At 41.9% G+C, this 5,156-nt stretch overlaps 1 long non-coding RNA gene across 9 annotated transcripts; it reads left to right on the top strand.

The window, feature by feature from the left end:
- The first annotated feature begins 1,834 nt into the window (after positions 1-1,834).
- On the top strand, positions 1,835-4,933 carry LOC119340637. 9 transcript variants are annotated; one of them, XR_005164632.1, is made up of 4 exons: positions 1,835-2,559; positions 2,674-2,874; positions 2,990-3,907; positions 4,643-4,933. It is a non-coding gene; the product is annotated as an uncharacterized LOC119340637 (long non-coding RNA). The 9 variants fall into 9 exon arrangements; XR_005164634.1 differs by having other exon boundaries at positions 2,979-3,907; XR_005164633.1 differs by having other exon boundaries at positions 2,674-3,082; positions 3,550-3,907.
- The last annotated feature ends 223 nt before the right edge of the window (positions 4,934-5,156 follow it).

Here is a 5,156-nt window from a genome sequence, read left to right as displayed (position 1 = left end):
CACATGGTCGCGTGCTAGCTCGGGGGCTGGGGGACCTTTAGTCCCGGTCGGTTGGCTGCTTGATGTAGTTCCTGTTGAAGCGTTCACTACAAGGATACCCCCTATAATGCAACACATATTCTACAACATTTTGACTATACGTTGCAAAGTTTAAAAGAGATACGCATATTGAGAAACAGTATAACGAGGCGAGCTAGGAGCCTCCACAGCGATTCGCGTCTCTCAGCCGTTGGATCACTCAAACATACGATGCAGATCAACTCGGTCATCCCACGTCGTCCACACACGTTTGACGAACCGTCTTGCGGGCTGCTGCTCCATAGAACGAGCTTCTGTTTCTCTCCTTAAACGGGCCGTCCAAGGCCCAGGTCTTTCATTTGCATGCCAAATAGGCCAGGTCGTCCAAGTTCCAGCGCTATTCCCCCGAACGAACAGCTCCTTCCTACGCGAGGTGCCGCCGTTTCATCCTCCGCGATGCGCCGTCGCTGTCGGGAAGCTTCTGCTGCACGACTGAGTCCGCGTCGGTGCTGTTCACGCTCCTGTACTCTTCCTCCGGAGCCCCTTATTTACTGCCTTTTAATTTCATGTCTTGCAGCGCTCTTCCATGGCAGCACGGCGCCTGCCCCCGTCATCGTCGTCCATCGCCGGCTGTCCTTCTCTTGCATCCGCCTCCACGCGTTGCAGTTGTACAACGCATCAGTTCCCATTCCATAACTGAAGCTGACATGCGTCGTCACTAATCTCAGCTTCATAGGTAAACACACATCTCTCCATACACTTTGCTTGGATTGCTGTGGAATCACATACTGATTGGTTTGAGCCCTCGTTTTGCAGTCCGTTGAGAAGAAATCTTGCCCCGTTAAACGTTATTCATTTTATTTTCTTTTGTGAATTCCATGCTTATATTGATTTTCTTGGATCATGTTTATTTTTCTTGTTGGGATGGAGAATTGGGAAATAAATCAATGAATTCTACTATAAATTAGGGGGCTGGAATACCATTTGCCTTTCATCATGATGCTGTTAAGCATGTGATCTTGAGTAGAGAGAGAGAGATTTGTTGTGTTCAATTCTATAACCTTGCAAGTATCTGAGGTGGTAAGAAATTATGTGTGTTGACTTGAGTGTGGTAAGATCTGGCAGATGTTGATTGCTTGCCGGCTTCCACGTTGCTTATCGCGTCAGCCACTATTGGTGCATAATGGTTAGGCTCACGCTGCATTGCTCATCTCCAGGCAAATTATGTAATGCCTGCATCGTAGGCAATGTCTGAAGGTATTCTCCTACATCCTGATAATTCCATGTGTGATATTGTAGTAGTTGAAAATATTCCCTTCTATTGCCAATTTTCATTTTCCAGTGGTGCTCTTGTTTGATTAATATCTCATTCTAGACATTGGAGATTAATCAAGAACTTGCAATTGTGAGTATTTCCTGAGTGACTAAAAAGGCATAAGCATGGAAATTAAGGGACAATTACACGACGTGAGCTATGCCCCTCCACAACATTTTGACATCCTCTGTTCGATCTATAGAAGCATGGTCATGATTTTTTTTGGGTTTTATTAGTATGACTCTCCTCCCCTTGTAGTATTGATTAGCCGACACTGATTATTATTTAAAAATATGGTTCAAACCATTTTAGCTTACTAAGGTTGAACTAGGGAAAGCTTGTGAAGGCATATTTGTCAACAATTTGAAAGCCTGCATCTATATTTCCATTAAGGGACGGGCGCGGCAAAGCGCGCCTTTATGATCTAGTAGACGTTGTAGCATATGCGTTGTAGTGCAGCTCGTGACCCATGTAAAGCCCAATGCACTAACCCAGCCCAAGTTAGCTTTCACGACTAACCTAGGTCGTTCCCTTTCCCCAGCCTCCCCTTCTCCTCTCGAGCCCTCCCATGCCGGCCGCCGCCGCTCGTCAGTCGTTGCCACTCCTTTGCGCGGCTGCGACCTACCTGCATCCCTGCACGCCGCCCCTCACCACTCCCCTGTGATCCTCTGTCCCGGCGCCGCTCCTCACCGCTGCCCTGCGACCCTCCGTCCTAGCGCGCCGCCCCTCGTCACCACCCCTGCAGCCCTGCATCCCGGCGCGCCGCCCCTCGTCACCGCTCCCCTGCGACCAACGGTGAATCCAAGGTACGGCCATGAACAAGCACAGGCAACCGCATCCCTCGTTCCACATCCGTAGCCCCTCGCGGTACCAATGCATCATCCACATCTGTAGCCCCGTTCGTCCTCCTCCAGTGCTCCTCCTCCTAATTGTTCTCCACTATTCACGTGTCCTCCATGTAAAACGATCCAGGAAGCCTCTCCCTTTTTTTGCGAATAGGAATCCTCTCCCTGATCCCTGCTCTGCAACCTTTTAATATCCACTGCACCAGGACATCCTTCCAATTTCGCATTCCATGCCCAACCAAAACTGAAATCCAATGCAGCGGAAAAGGCGGTACATCAAAGACAGTTTGTATCTGATTGGACAGCCCCTATTGTTGGTGAAGTTGCCGAGAAGAGGAACTATTGCAGGCTGGCCGCAGGTACAGAAGGAGCAAGAAGAGAGTAGGTTTTTTGCTTTTGATGATTTTTATGTTGTGTTGTGCTACTGAAATCTGGGACGTACAGCCTAGAGTTTTGTTTTGGGGAATATTGATAATGTGCTTTCTTTAATTTCAGACATCTGAAGCTACGTACTACTTGGATGGCTAAATTTGTGCTATACAAGCAATTAGGTGATTCAATTCAGCGAAGGCGTGGTCGTACCTCTGCACAGCAAACTCAAGCACCACTTCTAATATTGTTGGAAAGTGGATAAGTCGGTTTGGAGCAGTACACGATTTGTTCAATGTACTTCGCTATGTTCCTTACATGCAAAAGGTACGGGTTTGTTTACTTGAAATGTTCTTTCAATTTTATCCTCACCCAGTGATCCACAGCTTAAAAGCACAAACTACTCTGTTCAGATGGAATATCTTTGATAGTGTTATTGCAGACTTGAAGGTATATGCATCAGGAGGTCAAGGTGGCAGTGGCACCGTAACAGTATTTATTTGAAACTACACGCGAGATCAAAAAATGATTCTAAGTTAACCTCTTTCCTCATATATTTGTCTGCTTGGTTTGTTTTAATGCCGTTCTTTTGTTAAATTGATGTACTAAATAATTAAGAACATTTATGGTGCTAGAACTTGCTTAGGAAGAGCTGTTATGAAATTAAGATCTGGTTTTTGTAATTTGCTGACTGAATCCATGATACTAAACTGTATGTTTGTTGTAGTTCATATATATGTTATACATACATGTGCAGTTACTAGGCACGCATTGTGAGTAGATAAGTTGAGTCTCCATTTATTTCGTTAAGCACAAAATATGATCTTGCATACATGTATTTCCATTCTCATATAATGGAAAATATACTAAAGGAAAGACTCATGCTGTATGCTTCTGATTCATGTTGAAAGTGTGTAACCTGTTTTCCACAATTCTTCCTTTTCACATAATAGGAAAAGGTCAGTAACAAAAAAAGGAAGCTCACTGAGCACATCATTACAGATCACCTGACGAAAGCCCAGGCGATGAAGAGGATAATCAAGTTGAGAGCCCCGACCGAGGACGTATAATGGCTGAATGAACTTCTCATCTGCGCTTTGGCTGCATCCCGTGCCTCCAGGTGTGTAGGTATTGGCTTCATACTGTTCTATTTTATACACGCACGTACTGGACTAGAGGTTTGATTTCTAGGACAATATCTTATTTACTACTTTACACCTTTTTGCATGATGCATGGATGAGGAGCTCATATAAGTTTGGAGAGCATGGATCATATGATTAGTTTCAGTGGGGCTAAGCTAAAAGAGGATTAATGATGCTTACAATACGTATATGCACAGCCACGCATTTTTTGATATTGGTATGTGTAGTATATGATCTATGTTTTTTTAAGCTCTAAATCTATGTTTTTGTTTTGACCGTATACGAAAGAGAGCAAAACCATCTCAAATCAGTATGAGCGAAATAAATCTATTAATTAATCCATGAGTTTGATATACTATTTAAAAGGGAAACAATTAAGCTACATGTATGTATCACGCGCGAAAAATATATCTTCTAGATGAGTATGTATACCATGTATTTCATATGCGTACATATGCATTTGTTAAGTCTTACAATCGGTTTCTTTGGAAACTCTTCAACATAAATGAACCAGAAATCCAGGTTGTCTGCCTCGCATTTTATGGTGTAAAAATGGTAGACCAAACGGAAAAACCAGTCATCTCTTTTGTGTTGTCTATAGAACATTTCAATGGATCTTCTGTATATCACCAAAACAAAATAAATGTCCTCCTTTTAAGTGTTCATTCCATATACAGGAGCCAAAACGCGTCTTTCTACAGAAACATAGATACATGGTCCCTTCTAAATATTCCTTGGAATATTTTAGTTTGAGTTTCCAGTTTTATCATCCCATAGTGGCCATCTTTTTTTTCATCTGAATCCATGACATAACAGGACCCGTTGTGAGATGTTCAAAATGTATTACACGTTCTCTAATTACACTTACATTACCACAGAAAGTTATTCGTTTTTTGTTTTGTTTTTTGCTAATGCATTGTGTGTTAACAGTCATTTTGCTTTTTGTTTGTAGGTTCAAAAGATAAATGGATGATTATATGGGTATGTGGCAAATATACTGATGATGATAATGATGATGATTATGATGTTGGATGCTTTCAATTTTAGTTAAGTTGTAGGAATGATGTTCCTCTGTTAAGTTTTAGTTAAGTTGTAGTGATGTTGAGGGATGCTTTTGGTTTTCATTTTGTTGTCAAGAAAATATTTAGATTATGCATCACATTTGGATGATGTTCCTCCTGTAATATCCACTGTTGTAATCCAACAATTTTATATAATATATGATTTCTTCCTCCTGTGAGTATATTCTCTTGTTTTTTGTTCACTTGAAATGCATATATAATTATCACCATTACGTGGAGCATTAATTTAGTTGCTAGCAATATGTATAGAAAATAATATTATTCACATTATATATGTACCACGATTTGAAGCATTGCAAACTCTCTGTTGCCAAGCAATGGGATGTTGATTCCTGTAAATTAAGCACCAACATATAAAGGTGTTGCATAAGTCTGTTTTATGTG

The sequence above is a fragment of the Triticum dicoccoides genome, chromosome 7B (assembly GCF_002162155.2).
Source record: "Triticum dicoccoides isolate Atlit2015 ecotype Zavitan chromosome 7B, WEW_v2.0, whole genome shotgun sequence".
NCBI classification, from domain to species: domain Eukaryota; kingdom Viridiplantae; phylum Streptophyta; class Magnoliopsida; order Poales; family Poaceae; genus Triticum; species Triticum dicoccoides.
Note: the sequence above shows the minus strand (reverse complement) of the source record. Positions and strands in the feature narration are given on the sequence as shown.